This window comes from Balearica regulorum, chromosome Z, assembly GCF_011004875.1.
Source record: "Balearica regulorum gibbericeps isolate bBalReg1 chromosome Z, bBalReg1.pri, whole genome shotgun sequence".
Taxonomy (NCBI): domain Eukaryota; kingdom Metazoa; phylum Chordata; class Aves; order Gruiformes; family Gruidae; genus Balearica; species Balearica regulorum.
In genome coordinates this window covers 87,289,872-87,308,384 of record NC_046220.1, presented here as the reverse complement: position 1 = coordinate 87,308,384, position 18,513 = coordinate 87,289,872, and the positions used below count along the sequence as shown (strand labels likewise).

The window sequence follows — 18,513 nt, the reverse complement described above, 5'->3', positions numbered from 1 at the left end:
TGGATAAGCATCTGGCACAAGTCTCTCAAAAGAGACGTTACGTCCCCCAGAACGATGCTGAGGGAATGGGGAGCACAGGTGGTGTTCTCTGTCCTCCCACTTGGAGAAGGGGGTTCGAGAAAGAGGAGATGAACAGGTGAAGGACTGGCGGCGTGACCGGTGCCATGCTCCAGGCCTCGGTGTCCCGTATCCTTGCTTTGTCCCCGTGTACTCGTGTCCACTGCCGCGCTCCCACCTCTCCTCCACCTCCTCTACCATCACCCCTGCTCCTTCCCCTTCCCTGTCACTGTTCCTGATGTTTATTTGGGACAGCAGGGTTGGAAGAGGAAAACAAGCACCAAAAAGTCAGTCATCTTCCTGTAGATAGTAAGCTTTATCTTCTTCCTTTTGCAAGAGCTGTTCTGCACTAATTTATCAGAGGGCTACTGGATAACTCTCCATTCAGTCACCTTTTGTTGCTGTATCAGATACCTGCCCAGAGGTATCTGATATAGCAGGTTTTCAGAACAGATGGTCACAAAAGGAAATTGTGAATGCAAAGAGTGATTAGGATACGTATAAGGTTTAGGTAACCTATTCTGGGTTCCTCTGTGAAGCCCTGTTGTGTTATTGTAATTTGAAGTGCTGAGAACGCTTTTAAAAATATCTAGATTGGAACTCAATTTTAATGTACAACATTGTAGTTCTTCTGTTAATTTTCAGCAATACATCTTGCTAATGACTGTTCCACGGCAATAACTCATGGAAGAAAACAAGGCTTAGGGAATAAAATTAAGTAACTCATTGAAGATGTTCTGTTGGGAAACACTGTGTAATAACGTTGGTTGCAAATGGAAACACAGTATAATCTATAAATGATGAATTTCACATATTCACCTATGCTTTATTCCAGCAGCACTCTCCACATCACAGCCATAGGAAGCTTCCTATGCATTATGCATGCCTGGTTACTTAGCACTAGAAGTCAGAGGAAGGGTGGAGTTTGGAACATGCTGCTGAATATTAAAGTTATCACTCCCATTGGAAATCAGAGTGTAACATTCTGTGAGCCTAAATCTTGGATTATTGGATGGGATTTAGGCTTCTCGGTGCGGTGTTGGTGCCTGGCTTTCATTAAGCCCTTTTAAAGTGCCTGCAGATGATTCCTATTCTTTACAATAGATTTCAGAAGAATTTCTATGAGGAAATTGTGACAATTCCCAAAACACTAAGTTGAGAATACAAGGCAGTGGACTTGAGCGTGGTGCTCAAATCGTGCACACAGTTGTGATGTGGAAGGGAACCTGACTAAATGATGTTTCAAGTTAGAGGTAATAGGTTTTTATAAAAATTTTTGAAAGTGTTCTGTTTGAAAAATGCCATGAGCATCTCAGTCAATTAATGTTCCAAACATCTGTTTCAATTTGGTGCCAAAATAAGAGCCATAGTTTCACTACATCGGCTAATTGGCGTCAGTATTGTGTTGTCCTGGTCAATTCAACAGGAAAAAGAAAAGCCCAAGCTGGCCTTGTTTTTCAGAGGTAATCACAACCACACTGATTCCAATGAAATCCACATTCCCAATGATGACATGATAATGATGATTCCTTAAGATGACTCATGTGCATTACAAAGGGAATCTGGAAGTGCATGTAGCAGAGTATGTACTTCCCACAGATTATGGTGCTTTTGTGTATAAAAGAAAGAGCAGAGTCATCCTGACATACATGTAAAAATGTTATTTATTCCTCAGTGCGGTGGGAAAATGTATTGCTACAGTTCCCATACTTTTCTGAATTGATGTCTTGCCTACCAGTAGCTATTTAGTGTGATAATGGCGTTTGATAGACTGGACACAAACACCATTGTCACACTCCACAGCTCTGGCAGTAGTAGATCATTAGTCCATGGAAGAAGTAATATACACATATTGCAAACTGCAGCACGGAGGCTTCAAAGATCTGCAAAACACAGAGAAAAGACCATGCTTATGCATATTTACACGTGGTACATCAGGATTCTCACCAAGGGAGTGGGAGACAGGATTCTGAATTTGTTTGACGTGACTATTTTGTCTCAGCTAGCTGTAGTAATCTAAAAGGTAAGTAGCTTTAAGCGTGCCTTTTCAGGCAAAGGCGATGGACAGGCACCTTGAGAAAGTAATCAGTCCTGTCCTAAGGGACACATTTGTGAAGGGAGGGATGAACCGTTCTCTGCAAGGACCGGTGTCTTTCTCTTATTGATGGAGACAGATAGGAATAAGTGCCTGGCTTTTATAGAGCTATGTTAGATCTGAGGAATCATGGTGCCAAAGATTGTATCTGTTTTCCACATACTTGTTTTTACCAGCATTTCAGAGCTAGCCCACTTACAAGACAGCAGGTTGGGCTGTACTCCTATTCCCACTTCACCTGTTTTACTCAATGCAAGTTGTTCTGTGACACATCACCCATGCAACAATGAATTAAGCAGCGTCACTAACATACACATGACTGTGGTGTTTCTTTTCTTCCCAGGACAGTGTTTTCAGTTTAATAGGACAGAGTGTGTCTCTCTGCTTGTTTAACCTGCAAGTCTAATAACATTTCTGCACCTCCTCAGTGGGGTTAAAATAATTCCGTAAAAGATCCTGTTTGTCAGGAGTGGACTAAGCACACAAACAGTAACTGAGGGTCTCATGATGCACATTGATTTGTAAAGCCGTGGAAATTCAGTTACGTGTCATCATCACACCTGAATACTGCAGAGAAAACAGAGAGAGGAGCACAGGGAAGGGAGGAGATTAGAAACCAGAGTTTGGGTGAATAGCAGTAGCCTTTGTATCTTACTCTTCCATCTATCAGCTTTTCCTCAGTCTATAAAGACTGTCAACTAGTATGATCATCTGTGCAAGATCATACTGGATATTAACTGGAAGAAACACTGACCTGTGCAGATATAATGTAGCTTTGTGAAAGTGCAAGCCAGCTAGTGAATGTTCATTAGTAGGAATAAGAAAATAATATTAGTAACTAATTTATAACTGTAATGAAGTCTGCTAACTGAAAGAAAGGGAAAAAAAAAAAATTCCACAGAGTGGAATTCCTTTATTCCCCTGGAATTGGTAAAATCTTTCAAGGAGAGCAGAGTACATTAAACGTTAATGTTCCATTTTGCATGAATTTTGGAAGATTTTGTGTGTGCTGAGTACCAAGATGTTTTTTGTAGCTACGATGACTTGAACTTTCTGACTCAAAAAGAATGCTGTATGGACTAGTTAGAAGCACCATGGGCGGGATGGAGTTGTGCCAAGAGATGAGGACAGAACGTCTTGCTATAATGCTTTTAAACTATCCGCCTCGTGTGTTTTTAAGCTCAGTAAATGCATTCTCATTTTTACAGAGCATTGGCTCCCCATATGTAATAAAACTAGGCTCTCCAATGGTCTTCTGGATCTGGTTGTTTTTTAGCAAAAGACTGTTAAAGCATTCAGAACTCAGATCCCCAGAGAACCCCTCCTATGGGCTTAGCCTTCCTGTCAATCTCATTTTTTATCTTTCCTAATTCACTGCCCCGGTGATTTGTCACTCCCACGCATTAATAGCCTTAACGCCTCTGCTTTATTCTCAGTTTGCTGTCAGCACTCCCATCGGGCACTCCAGCTGAGAAACGAGAGAGAGGCACAAATCTCTATTATCAGCTGTTTGTAAAATCTAAATGTTGGAGGTATGTGTGCTCAATGTGATACAACTATGGAGGAAAATCACATTTCTGTGCTTGTTAAGACCAAGTGGTCACCATGTTAAATACCAGCTTTTGTAAGTGGGAGAGGCAGTCCCTTGTTTGACTCAGGGCGTGCAGTCTGTAAGAAGTGCAGCTCTGCATGCCCCAAAATAAGAGATTGTGTGGGGGCAACTAGCACTAGGTCAGCTGAAGCACTGGAGCTTGTGGGGAGTAGGGCATGGCTCTCTGAAGGAAATGATCCAGAAAAGAATCTGCTCTCCAGGTAAGATGCAGGTTGAGGGCCACTGCAGAAACAGCAGCTCTGGTTTCAGTGGAAGGAGCTGTACCAGGGAATGATTAAGGATAAGGGCATAGGGCTCCCAAATCCAGGGGTCTGTATGCAGATCATCAGGTAGGGAAATTTAGCTCGCTCTACAGCATTCAAAGTTGAGGTGCCAGCAGAGGGGAGATGCTAACGCATACGAACGAGCTGGCTGCCACGTGCACCGAATACACCTGAACCACCAGCATACTCTGCACAGTGTAACAAGTATTTCCACTCCAGTCCTTACATTTGATCCAACTCTGTGTCTTTTCTGGGTCTTTTTCTTAAATATAGTCTGGTTCAACCAGTGAGGATTGGTCAGTGCAGACTCATTAGGGCTCTGCACCAGTTGAACTACTGATTTGCAAGTACATTTAATCGAACCTCATGAAAGCATGCACTGGCAGTATGAGCTGAGTTGTGAGTGGCCCTTGGCTGGTAAATAGCAGAGAAATGAACCTTCACTGGCTGGTTACCAGGTCAGAGTGGTTTGATTTTCAAACGTGGTTATTACAATTGCTCTGTCATTCCCATCCTTGTCAAGGGAGCAAGCCTATAAATGTTTGGGCAGGGCTGAAACTTTTCCAAGTGCTTTTCATCTTTCACTGATTGTGTTTTGAGCCTGTACGTGCTGCAGTGGGAAAGAGTTGTGCATTTGAATGCATACACAGAACTGGCAGGCTCAGGTGGATTTGCAGATCCACAGGTCAGGCCACTGTGCAATCGTAGCTACGAAGGACACATCTCTAAAAGAAGGAAAAAAGCTGCAGCATGCCCTGTGCATCAAAATGGCACTGAGCCTGTTGAATTAATGATGGCAAATACACAGTCACACCCTGAACATACTCTGTCTAGCCAGGATGCAGCTTGCAGTTGTAGACCTGAGGTCCACGAGGATATTTTTAATAAATGTGCATATGCTTTAGCTGGTGATAATGAGAAATGAATGCTGAAGGAACATAAGCACTGTACATTGCTTTGTAATTCATCACAATATCAATGTTTTTTCCCCATACCTTTCCTCATACACATTTTACTCAGCTTTCTCTCTGCAGCAGAGAAGAAAGGTCAGGCAAGATCCTTCTCTAATTATGCTCTCTGAGGAAAAGTCTGACAATCCCTGGCAGATGCAGTGCAAAGAGCAGTAGAGCCCTGGCAGAAGTGCCTCTAGACTTCACTGTGACAGTGATAGTCAGGCACTGATGCAGCTGCAAGCAGGCAGTTCTGTAGTTCACAACCACAGGGAAGCTTCTAGCAATTCAACAGGAATATTTCCAAGATGAAAGGTAATGAAAGAGAAATGGCCACTAGGTTTTAGTACTGCGATGGAGAAAAAACCCCAAAACAACGGGAAAGCTACAGGTCAGTACAGGGAGAAAGCAAAGTATAAACATCAGAGAAAAAAACAAACCACTTTTTGCTTCTCTTCTGCTAGATATTTGTATAAAGAATATTATTGGGATGGTCCAGTTGACAAGATCATTGTGAAGAACAAGAGGGTTTTTCAGCAAGTATCTTGGATGGATCACAGAACCTGCCCTTTTTGTATATCCGGACTTGGAAGCATTCCTGTAACCCTGGTGAAGTCTAACCACACCTACTGTCAGCTTCCCCACCACCGTTTTTTTTTAAACAATAAACATTAGGGTGGCTTGCCCACTGACACTAATAAAAGCCTACTCTCTTTAAAAGTGCAGGCAGAGATCACTATGTACCAGACATCAAATCCTGTTAAATTGCACAGGCCGCAGACATTTGTGGATATTTTGGTATGCCGAAGTGCTTAGTATTCAAAATTCACCTGCAATGTTTTATTTTTCTTAATACATATTAGCGTTTCCTTTTCTTGCCATGAATCACGCAGAGGAAGGCACTTACCATCTGACACAACTGCCAAGTGATCTTCTGGTGTGTCGTCAGGGCTTGCCAGGACTGAGATTCTCTAGCGTGACGTTTTGCCGAGTATCACTGTGTTCGGATCTTTGGAGGGCTTGGTTTTCTTTTATGAGTTCCCAGCAGTGGTCACCTGTCGAAAGCCTCTGTTTCCAGTGGACACCTTTCCCTCGCCCTTTATGGGATCCTGAGGTTTTAAAGTAAACAATTCATTCTCTTTCTGATAAGTCATATTAAAATATTGATCTGGGGGAGGGAGATGGCCCTCACTGCACAGAGCCAGAGTCACCTTTAGTCAAACAGACTAAGGAATGGAAAAAAAGCTCTGAAATCTCAATTTTCTCTGTCCCTTCAGAGACAGCATATGTGGGTAAGGAAAAATGCAAAATACAGGTTTTTTTCAGCTGCCTGTTTTGCTTAGACTTGAGATGAAGAGTGTTTACTCAGTCTTCATATTAATTCCTTACTTCTTTCGGTGAGACTGACTTCATCAATTCCTCAGATCACAGTGCTACTCTTACTGTTCACTGCTGGGTCTTACTGATCTTTTTTTCATTTTTTAATTTTGATTTATTGTCTTTCCTGCACAGGATTTTTCAGAACTCTCAAAGAGCCTGTCACATTTTTAATGGGATTTACTTTCCAGCACACCTGTGAGATAGGGGAAAAAGTTGGACTTCAGCTGACCTGAACACCAGTGGCAAACCCGGGAATTAAACACACGTTTCAGGACCTCATCCAGATAATGAACAACTAGGCCATTGCGTAAACCCCCAAATTTAGGGCATGATATATTTCACATTTGTTGGGAAGGCTAGTATGGGATTTGAACCTGAGATTTCTCTAAACCTAAATTTAAGTCACACCTTCAGCACGATAACCTTCCTAATAGTTAACTCATTGGAATTTCATTGCTTACTTCCAGTACTGTGCGTCTATTCCATTAGAACATAAATATTTTGTAACAGTCTTAAGTAATAGTAATTTTTTTTTTTTGAAAGCAAAGTTTTCAATATAGTACTTCACAAAAGTGAGGAACCAGGCCATTTTACTGGCTTTGGCTGGATGTGTCCATGCAGTAGCAGAAAACCACTGTGAAATCAGATCTGGAGAACATTCTGTGTCTTGCACTCTCCTTGCTTTCTGGCGTCAGTATAACTAGACGTTTGAAGAACACGAATGCAGCTTCTGTCCTTGTTAACTTACCTTCCCTCGCCACTGCCAGGGTGAGATAAACACCCCTCTATAAATGAGCTCTAAGAATCAGAGCTCTCCTTTCGTGAGAAGGGTCCTGCACATAATAGATTCAAACTCATAATAAAATACCATGTAATGGAAAAAAACCCTGAACTACAAAGCCACTAGAACACCCTCATCTTTACCAGTTTATGGCATGTCATGTATTTGGACTGCAAATTTGTCATGGCAAAAAAATATCTCCTGCTGTTCCCTAAAATGCCGTTCCCTAAAATGCTGTTCCCTAATGACAGTGTAGCTGCAGTCTCAGATACACCAGTAATACAAATAATAATGTCAGCAGTCATGAATAAAAGAAGGCCCTGAACTGTGCTTTCTGTGCAATAAGGAAGCTGTATTTATAGGTTCTTAGCAGTCTTATCACTGCCTATACAGTTTGAGAATAGTGTTTTCCCCTTTTGAAAAACTCCAGAATTTTAATTCCGAGGGATTTAATGACTTATTTTTGTAACATTAGTTGTAAAAGCAATGATAGTTGCCTAATGTAGATAATCCAACTGCTTCACTGTACCCTTTTCCAGTTTTGTTAAAGATTTTAATTAGCACAAAGCACAAATTAATAATGCTAACAGGTAACATTTAGTAGGGAAGCAGAGAATTAAATGAGACAGGAAAGGACAACGAGCACATGCCTGAGTTTTGGCTTTCATAGTCTGTGCTGTGTGACAGGGTATTGGAGAAACACAGTGAAATGAAGAGTTTTGTAACAGCACAATCCTAGTCGCTTGCTTTTAGGTTAAAGTGCCAGTAATCCGTGCTACCTCACTTCAGGCGCTGTACAAGAAGGGGGACCACGGACACATGCCCATCTCAGCTAGGCGGCCATGTGGATGCATGGCTAGTGTCTCGGCTTTTGTCCTCCTGAAGGCCTTACAGGAAGATGACTAGGGAAACTGCGGAGTGAATCACTATCTGGCTGATCACTAAAGGTCAGACAAAACATTTCCACTAACTTCTGAAAGATCAGGGTAGCACCTACAGTGCCACATGTCTGTATATTCTTTGTGTATGCAGACATCTTGCGCAGTGGGGCCCGGCTGTGCCATGATAGTTAATGCAAACAGACTTCCTGTAACAGTAGGAAAACAATACCCCCAGTTACAGCTATTTTCTTTGTTTCGAGTGCCAGTGGTTAGGGCTTTTCAGTGATGCTCTACTGTCTGCCCTTGATCTATTTAGCAAATCCCCCTGAAGCAGGGACTGCTTTTAATTTGGTGTTGATACTGCTTGGTTTTTTGGTGAAAAGTCTCTCATTTGGGACTTACACATGCACAAAATATGAAGATGACAGAAACTACTAGTAGTAGTACTAGTTCATAGTCTGCCCATAATAGCAGATCAAGGTTTTACAATTATACCAGAATCCTGTGTGCAAACTCCATCTGCCATTCTGAAAACATGGATGTGCATTTTAAGTCTACAGAAGGTATCTGACAATTTCCTTAATCATAAAAAAGAGGGCAAAAGACCTCAAATTAAAAAACAAAATGCCACATGTTGTCCAAAACCAGCAGAGAAAGACTAAAATGTGCTACTTTTAATCACAAGGGAAATACCACGTACTGGGTATTTGTGGGGTTCTGTTTCTGGAAAATAAAGCTGTTTTCCTCAAAATGGCGATCTGCAATTGTAAATGAAGTACTGCTCACTACACATGGAGCCACTGCTGTCTGAAACAGCATTGCAACATTAGTTACTGTTGCATAGCAGTTTGGGTCCAATTCCTTGAAATTAAATACCAAATTATTTGGAAATTCCTGAAGAAAAAAAAAAAAAAGGAACTGGTTTGTTTAAATATTACTAAAGGTGACACAAGGACAAATAATGCAATACACATTGCACATTCATCTGAGGGCCAAATTCTTCCCTTGAAAATAAGTAGATATGACCCCAAGCAAAATTATCTAACTTTGAAGTTCAATTTAACGTTGAAGTTGGCACTGCTCAGAGCAGGGGACCGAGTGCTGTGACCTCCAAAGGTCCCTTCCATCCTGGATTAGTCCGTGATTCTGTGATTCCATCTTACGTGCACAGCTCCTGTTGACTCAGCTGTCCCTATACAAAGGACAACATTTGATCCATACAAGAGTGCTTTCCTGTCATTTTTGTTATATAAAATGTGGAGGATACGAAGAGTGAAATAGAAGTCTGAGGAATGGACTCTCTTCTATGTGGAAAGGGTGAAGGAACAATTCCAAAACTGAAGGAATAGTAACTTACCACAGGAGCAAAATTCGTGCTATCTTAGGAAGTTGTTCACACTGGAAAGATTTAACAAACAGTAAGAAGCTATGGTTTGGCTATGCAAAACCTTAACTGTGAAATTCTTCAATTGAGAACAACAATTTTGGCAAAAAGACGTTGAATATTCTGTGCATGAAGATCTCACTAGTGTGTTAGGAGAATTGTTTTACTCTGTTTCAAAATGATATGGGCCTACAAGGGTTTGTGAGTGGTATAAATCCTAGAAGAAGAATAAACCTTCTTTGCAGCTGGTTAATTTTGATCATAAATGCATTACGTGTTCAACAAATCGCATTTAGAAAGGCTGTGTGAAAGGCCTTTAAAAACACAATTACTTTGTTTATTTAGAGTAGATTTCAAAAGCCAGTTTCACCATTCAGTTCAAACTGAACACTTTCGAATCAGGGTTCATTTACATGACCTGCAGGAAACTCACCTGAATCAGTTCTTTTTTTTTTTTTCTACACTTAGAACAGTATGAACTTTATATGAAAAGAAAAATAACACAGAGGAGGATCACGGTGCACATGTGGAGTATGTGGGGAGAGGCGAGTGGATTGGGAAGAGCGTTCTCTTCCCCATCTGGATGGCCGAAGCCCCCATGGTGTCCAGCTAAGGTATCACAAACGCCAGGGTAAAGTCAGTTGCTGTTTTGAGGGAGATGGGAAACTAGACCCACAGTTGAGGAGGGAGTTAGAGCAAAGGATTCTGATCTGAAAAATCTGATGCTATAAGGTGCAGAGGTTTAAAAAGAACTACTGAGGCAGCAGTCCAGGGAGAGCCCAATTCTGCAGTCCTCTGGAACCCCGCTATTTAATGATTTTCCTTCCCTAGGCTCCAGCCTCAAGACTGTTGCACTAATGGCCATTCACATATGAGAACTTGAGTTGTACTCCAGCTCTATCTTAATGAGCATATAATCAATACTGTTAAACTACTTTGGGGTTGGCTATTTCATCAGTGGAAAAATCCGGTTACAATCCGCCAGCTGTGGGCATGGCTTACTTGGTTTAAAACTTTCAGACAAATCTGGGTCAAAGATTTAGGCCGGATCCTTTTATGGAGAAAACTGACACATATCCAACAATATAACTGAATTCATCCCTTTGCTATGACCTATTAATTTCAGTGAATCTATGCTGATTTACATCAGTTTAGGATATGACCATATAATATTTGAAATTGCTACAGGAATTCTTGGGCTCAAAGAGGGCAAAGCTGGTATTTATCTGTTTATCCCAGATTACTACAGTTTTCAAGGGGCATCAACCTTAACAACCGCTCAAGGAAGCACATTTACCAGCGCTAATACAAGTTAACAGACAAAGGCGAGGCATCTGTAGTGCTAGGACAACTCAGATCGCAGGAGGGAAAATGTTGTCACCCTTGTGGGACCAATGGCTAGGGGTTAAAGATTACCTGTTCTGGTCATTCTGACTACTAGGTAGAGAAAGATTAACTTAGAGCAGTGTAATGTAGAGCAAAGGTATTTAACCTGGAAACCACGATCTCTTCTGATTTCTACTGGGGCTCAGTAAACGAAATTGATTTGAGTTTCCCAATCCTCAGACTCGTTACATCAGTTCTAGATCATCCTGGCATTCCCCATAACGATTCACTGACACAAAGAATTCAGGCTGAGGACTATCGTCAGATTAAGGGTGTAAAGTCTGACTGACAATGTATCGTCCATGAAACTTCTGTTTTCCCAGCAAAATAGTTGTGGATAGAATTTAAGCAATTTTGATGAAAGCAGATGGCTAACAGATAAAACATGTTTATTTACTTGTCCTTAGGGGGGAACTCCCCACTCCCCAAGAAAACCCCTCCCTGTTGTGTTTCTTTAACTGCAGACACTGTTATTTGGCTCCTTAGCTCTAAGTCTTTCGCCCAGGTCAGCGATACTGCTTCCATAGCCTGAGAGATGAACTGTCTGTCACCGGTTATCAAAGGCACAGAGCTTCCTTCTTCCTGTCAACCACTGCTGCAGCCTGCTCATTTTGGGCAAAGCATTAATCCTATAAATCACAAACCACAGCAAAATAAACTACTTTGTAACGGACATTTACAAAGAACATAAGATTTTTGTAACTTCCCTTCCTTCCTACATTGTACCAGGTCGATAGGCCTCCCTCTCCACGTACACGAGTGGCACGGCCATAAACCTGTCCTGCCCCACATTATATTCAGTATTTTTCTGAATTTTGGTCAGTGAACATCAGTTCACTGTGCTGCTGTAGAGTGATTTCTTCTTGTCTGGCAGCCATTAAATGCGTGGACCTTAGTTGATATGCCATAAGCGGTTCTCTCAGAGAAACGTATCACAGCCTCTCTCCTCTGTTGTCCGTGACTTCACTCTCTCCGTACCACAGTAGGCACTGACACACTACATGTGGGATAGAGAAAGTTTAACCTTAGAACAGTAAATAAAGGCTAGTCATTTCAAGACTATTGCCCTGAATCATTATGGAGTCCAAGTCCCAGTAGGATTATTGTGTTCAGGAATCGCCATAGTAAATCAAACCTTTGCTCAGCAGTGGCCTGTGCCGCCTACCTCAGAAAAGACAAAAACCCCACTCAGCATTTGCTACCTCCTCTGGTCTGCAGATTACTTTAATATCTTACTAACTTCTGCTCATACGTATTCAAGTGTCATGTATCTGTGTGATAGCTCTACGCTCAGCGGTGTCCAGAGCTTTGCCTGCGGCATCTACCACACGCAGCAGGCATGATGCAATCCATGCACCAAAGTGGATTCGAGGTGAGCATCCACTATCTTTTCTTTAATGCCACATGAGATGCACGTAAAATGGAGTAGACAAAGCACAATATGCAGGTCTTTGATGCAGATGAGGATGAGCAACTTTATTCATTTTTTATATTTGCAAGCAAAAACCCTGTTGAAATCCTCTTCTCAGAACTTGAAGAGACTTTGGTGGCCTGAAATCTGTTAGTCGCCAGTCTAATGACCTCAGAAAAGAGGCAGAGTCACAAGGCCACGGACCAGAGGCCCAGAGCTCACCCCACAACAGGCAGCAGCACCCCAACCCCTGCAGCCCCCCCCCACCTCGGGTTCTGAAGGACAATGGCGCTGCCTGAGGGGGCGGGGCCAGCAGGGGCGGGGCCCAGGCAGGGGCAGCAGAACCTTCTAGAAGGGGCAGGGCTGCAGTCCCACTGAGGAGGTACATGGTCTTTATTTGCCTGTTTACTGCTGCCTTGGGCACCATCTTGCTGTGTGTGCCCACAGGGTGTGGTGAGTGCTGCTGGGCAGAGCTGTCCTTGCCAGGACAGGGTCCCTTTCTGCAAGGGAAGGTCGGACTGTCTGAGGGGATGAAGCATTGCACAGGAGGATTCAAGCCCAGCGGCCAGCACCGAAGCAGTTAGTGAAAAGGCTCAGGTAGAGAGCGTTAGAAGTAGGGTGGAAAGGGCACTTGGTATTTTTTGCTTGCTGTAGCCAACTATAATTAACCATTATTTATTTAAACTTCTCAGTCATTGGTAAAGTTCATTCCAGGTGTGAGTAGTCACAGTGTGCTTTTCCCCTGCCTCCCCTTGTGCTTCAGGTGAAACCTTTCAGCTTACACAATTAAAAAGGATTCAGTATAGACTTTCACATACTTCTTACCATTTTTGCTCTTTTGATAAAAATTGCAGCCTCAAAATTGGTTTGGTGTATTGACAAAATGACAGAGATGATGTTTTTGTAGCTCCATATTGAAACTTCAACCTACTCTTCCTCTGCCAGTTTGACCTGGCTCTGGCCAAATGGTGACTGGAAAAAGACCTCCCTACAGCTGAGCCCTATGTGAAAAGGGCACAAAGCAAAAGCCAAGAAGTAGCCAAGGTAAGGCTACTTAATCACAGTGTGGTAAGATGGGCTCTTTTTCTATATTCCTCTGCACCTGTTCCCGCAAATAAACAGAAAAATAATGTGGCTACAATAGCGATGTTTTGGAGATAAAGAGTAGTGACTAAATAAAAAAAACACAACCCTCATCAAGTGTTTTATGTGCCATTGCAGACACTTGCCTTCCTAAATGTAAACTTTACACAGATACCATATTTAGTCTAATCAGTTTACTAACTTGTATACTATCCCATGCAGCATGAAATTGAATTTCACATGGTTATTCTAGTCCTGGATGCCAGAGCTCTGCTGATCATAGAATTATAGAACCACAGAATCCCAGACTGGTTTGGGTTGGAAGGGACCTCAAAGCCCATCTACTTTGGGCAGGGACCCCCTCCACTAGCCTTGAACACTTAACACTGAACGGAAATATTTTTCACAGAATCATGATTTCAGTACCTCAGAAAATGAATCTGCTGTTTCTTTTCTAGTCTGTCTGTGGGTAATCACTGTTAATGTCAACAGGATGTGTCGGGCAGGGTATAGCCTTCTCAGGTGCAGCTGCTCTCTGTTTACTTAGATTAATGCAGGTGCTGAGCGTCAGGCATCCTAAGTTCTCTTTATGTGTTAAAAGAGATTTCTACAGCAAAAAGAGAAAGGGGACTGAAGCGGGGAGAAGAGTTCTCTCCCTCTTTCAGCAAGAAAAGTTTATTTGTTATGCTATGGGAAGGATTTTCTTTCAGTGAGCAGAAGCTGTTTTCAGTTGGAAGCCTGAATGGCTCCACCATTTAACTGGCCAGTGATAACTACCAGTAGTTCGCATGTTGCAGATAACTTGCACATAGAAACAACAGGTGAGTGAAATATGGATCTTGAGCTCAAGATAAAATGAAGCAGTAGCACTTCTTGGCCTAGCACTGAGAATTGCAACATTATTTAACAAGAATATTGGAAGAGGAATCGTTACTCTACAGGCTGTAGAAGCAGGGTCTGGGAGTTACACAGCTGTTCAGACAAAGAGGGAATTAGTAAGGCTTCATTAAGATCAGGTGTGAGGGAAGCTCTGAGACCTTGCTAGAGATTTTTGAGTTGGTGATACTTGGTGTGGTTAGTTCTTCAGAATAGTCTCTCTTAAATTGGAGGATTTTATTTAATACTCATTGCACTGGGTATTAAATTTACTGGGTAGTGGCAGTTCTGGAGTCCTTGAGACTGCTCTTCTGGACTGACTCGGCTGGAGCGAGTAAGCTTACAACTGACAAGTAAGTAGCCTTCTAATCTCTGGTTGTAATGGGATGACTCTGATGTTCCAGTACTTGGCAATTAAAACAGGAGGTGGTGTTCCCTTGGCATGTATTAGATTTGATGCCGTTTATAGAATGGACATCTGTGGGAAATGAGCTGGATTAGAAGTAAATAACCAGAAATCTTGCCCCCCCATCCTCATGCTATCTCTGAGGGTAGAATAAAAAAAGGGTATGGTTAATGGCATCAGGGGTGGCCTCGTGTGTGCCCTGGGCAAGCAAGGTAGTGTCTGGGTCCCTGCCACCTCTGTGGTTTCTGTGCTCTGAATGGGAGGGAGGTTTTCTGGGTGAGGTGGTTAGGGCAGAATAATGGGGCCTTTTCAAAATCAGCTCTTGGAAATTGCTGGGTTTGCAGTCTGCTAACTAAGTGGTGTGGCAGAGAGCTCACAAAAATATTTTGTGGAGGTGTTATCTCAAAGACAGTGTTGATGGACTCGGCTAAGGCATTCATGTCCCAGCAGTTTAGAAGACCTAGGCCTTCTAGAGGTCACCTTCTCCTTTATCTGAGAGTCCTCCTTGACTGGAGACCCTTCAGTGAAAGGTTGGAGCATAGCTGTAGAATGCCAGGTCTTGTGCAGGCATCAAGGGATTGTCAGCCAAAATGTGGTCTGGTATGTTGTGAAGCTGGGGAGGAGGTGAGATTTAGATGAGTTTTGCTGAGGAGCTCTTACAGCCCATGCAGTGTTTTGAAGACCAGTGTTTAGGGGTGCATGGGTGGCTGAGCGTTGCTCTCACTGGGGCAGAGCAGATTCGTAACAAAAGTTACCTGGAGCCTGGAGGTACGTCACGCTGCCCTGTGTGTTACGAGACTTATCTAGTGTTAACAGAGTAATGCTTACCTCATGGGCTTGTTACCCTGGCCAGGAGGCAATGGGTGGTAGCATATGTAAATGTATTTTTGGTGGTGTGCCCTGCAACTCTGGAGTTTTTAATTATTTTTTTTTTTAAGTGAGTATTCTCAACAAAACTTCAGGGGATGCTTTTGCAGGTGTCTGAGAATAAAGAACACCCTATCCTCTACCTCACCATGAAGTATCTGCCATGAAAACAAAACCATTCAATAATACGATTGTTCTTTGTGCATATTCTTAGAATACACCGTTGATATGTGGCTCTCTGCAAATATGTTGGCTTGTTTTCAAAAGAAGGAGCTTGAGCTCAGTGTAAAAAGGAAGAGTTTCTCATTGTCTTGCTGGGTGCGGCGGGGGGGGGGGATAAGTGATTGAGCTCTTTAGGAAAAACACCTAGCTTTTTTTAAAGCTAGTAGGAATTGGATGCAAATAATAGGAATTAACTGCCTATGTAATCACATAGCAATTCAGATCAACAGAGCTTTAAATCTATTGCCATCACCTCACTGGTTTTCCAGGTTATACAATGTTGTGCTCGTGATACAGCTAAAAGAAGAATGAATTTGAGACTTCCTTTTTTCTATGCTTCACTTCTTAATATCTCATTGCATTGGTATTGGTGTTTGAAAGAAGAATTAGTTGGCTGGTCAAACTAATTTCTTTTTTTTTTTTTCTTTTGAAATAGAAAAATTTTGTGAAAGAAGTGAGCTTTTTTATTTATAAAAGGGAAAAAACAGTGGGGGAGAGGGGAGGAAAATTCTGTTTGGTTTGCAACAAATGCCTACTTTGAATATCTGTGTCTTAAAAACATTTTTATTTTGAGATACTGCTAAGATGTTACAGTAATATATTTTTTTGTGGACCAAGGTATCTGCTTTATTAGTCTATAATAGTCCCTATAGGGATTCTATTTCATAGCCACCATATAGTCCCCATAATGCAATACGACAGCCCTCTTTTGCTGAATCATTGATAGCATCTTGATGTTGTCTCCTGGAACGCAAAGCATTCATCTAAGCTGAAATTCTCTTTACATCACGTGAACTTTTTAAAATATATGTTTAGTCTCAGAGGAGTCATCTTCAGCTGAAAAAGCCTGCATTTTCTTGTTTTATTTTAAAAGCTAAAACTTTCTACTGGCACTAAAATAAAACACCACTTTCCAACTTCTTGTTATTTTTCTGTTGTATTGGAAATCAATTCAACATATGAATTTCTTGTTTTAGTAATCTCAGTGAATTATTTTTTATTTTTATTAAATAGAAGATAGGTTTGAGTTCATATAAAGATCAAGTAAAAATCAGTTATTTTGATGTCCAAGTGAAGACTCTTAAACTATGCAATTTGCAGTCATTTCAACATTATTTACTGTCAAGGGTTTTTCAGGGATTCAGAGATCATTCTCTCTGCTTACCAAGTAACAAAAAAAAATTAATTTTATGCTTACAGGATAAATTCTGTATGAAATGAAATTCAGAACTCACCTGCTGTTCCTAGAATACTCCTGAAAACTTGTTTTTCTTCTGAGGAAGTTTATTATGACTGGAAAAACCAAATCTTAATCTTTATCCCCACTGGGAAGTGGGTTATTTCCTCCAGACATTAGCTGATGTCTTCCCAGCTTACATGAGAATGTTATCCTACTGCCTGTGTCCTGCAGCTGCCCTTACCACTGTGCATAGGAACGGCGCCGTACAAAGGTGGCACTTGAGTCTGCCGTGCCAAAGGCACCGACTGCGTGTGCTGCTCTGGGGTCAGAGCCGACCCTTTCCTTCGGCTTTGTTAAAGATTACTCGGTCTAAAATGTATCAAGCACAAGCCTTCTCTTAATTTGATTATTACTGTGGGTATTATTTCTCCAGGACTTGTCGGTCTGGACTGACAGGGCTTCATTTCTTGGGGTGGTTCTCTGGAAGAATTCATTGCAGTTTCAACACCTGTCAACAAGTTCGGTCTTGTTGGGAGCCTGTTACAGCTGTTTGAGGCTGTGCAGTTTTATGAGCACAGTGCTGCTCTTTGGTGCCTCTGGGGTAAAAGAAGTGGTAACTGTGGTACTCGGACTGTCTTAGCAGACTGACAATGTGCTAAACTGAGGTATGCTGTAATACTGTGTGGTCACTGGTGCGGAGAGGAAGATACATTTCAATGTTGTGAAACATGCCTTCTGGTGGGGAAAATGCACGTGTATTTCCAGTGTGACTGGTGAATTAAGGTACAATATTCTCATGGATGGCTTGTTGGAGCTATTTCACGTGTGTGAGCTTGAAAATGTTAAATATTAATCATTCTTATCAGCTGTCTGTAAGCAGTAAGCCAGTGCTCTGTTTTAACTTCAGGTAAATGAACAAACGCTCTGGGACGATTCATAAAACTAAGTGGTTTGTGTGGCAAGATTCAGTTTGTTTCACAATTCTTAAATGCTAGTGGAACATAAAGTCCCATTTTAATTTAGGATTAGTGAGTAATTCAACCAGACACAAGTACCATACTGCTGTGACAAGCAAGTCTGGGAAATTCCTGAAGTTTGTTGAAGATAATTTTGTGTCACAAGTACTCAGCCAACTAGGAAAGATGCCCTCCAGCACTTGTTATTTGTGAAGAGGAGGACTCGTGGGAGGTGTGATGGGAGGTGGCTGTGTGGCCACAGTGACCACAAAATGGTAGAGTTTAAAATTGTTGGTGTAATGAGAAAAAGGTCAGCAGAGTTGCTACCCTGGATTTCAAGAGAGCAAACTTTAAGCTACCCTAGTAAGCAGTGTCCCCTGAGAAACTGCTTTTGGGGGCTTAGGGGTTCATGAGTGTTTGGTCAGTCTTTAAGAACTGAGGTTTTTTGTGTTGTGTGGTTGTGGGTTTGGGTTTTTTGTTTGTGTGGTGGTGAGGGGTGGTTTTGTGTGTTTTTGGTGGTTTTGTTTGTTTGGTTTTTTAAGAACCTTGCACAGGAGCAGGCAATCTCATTGTGTTGAAAATCAAGCAAACGGGGCAGATGACCAGCTTGGCTGAACAGGGAATCCTCTTGGATGATCTCTGGAAGTTAGGTCAGGCTTTGAAGGAAGATTAGAGCTGTGGTTTGCCAGCAGTATTCCTCAGGGCTCAATTCTAGGGCCAGTG

The 18,513-nt window shown here is 42.0% G+C and overlaps 1 long non-coding RNA gene across 2 annotated transcripts; it reads right to left on the bottom strand.

Annotated features, from left to right (window-relative positions):
• Nucleotides 1–1,703: 1,703 nt before the first annotated feature.
• On the bottom strand, nucleotides 1,704–17,065 carry LOC142599549 (uncharacterized). Of its 2 annotated transcripts, XR_012833112.1 has the most exons (4): nucleotides 16,890–17,065; nucleotides 9,377–9,417; nucleotides 5,885–6,086; nucleotides 1,704–1,940 (listed from the first exon to the last, which is right to left on the bottom strand). It is a non-coding gene; the product is annotated as an uncharacterized LOC142599549 (long non-coding RNA). The 2 variants fall into 2 exon arrangements; XR_012833113.1 differs by lacking the exon at nucleotides 9,377–9,417 and having other exon boundaries at nucleotides 16,890–17,055.
• Nucleotides 17,066–18,513: the final 1,448 nt, after the last annotated feature.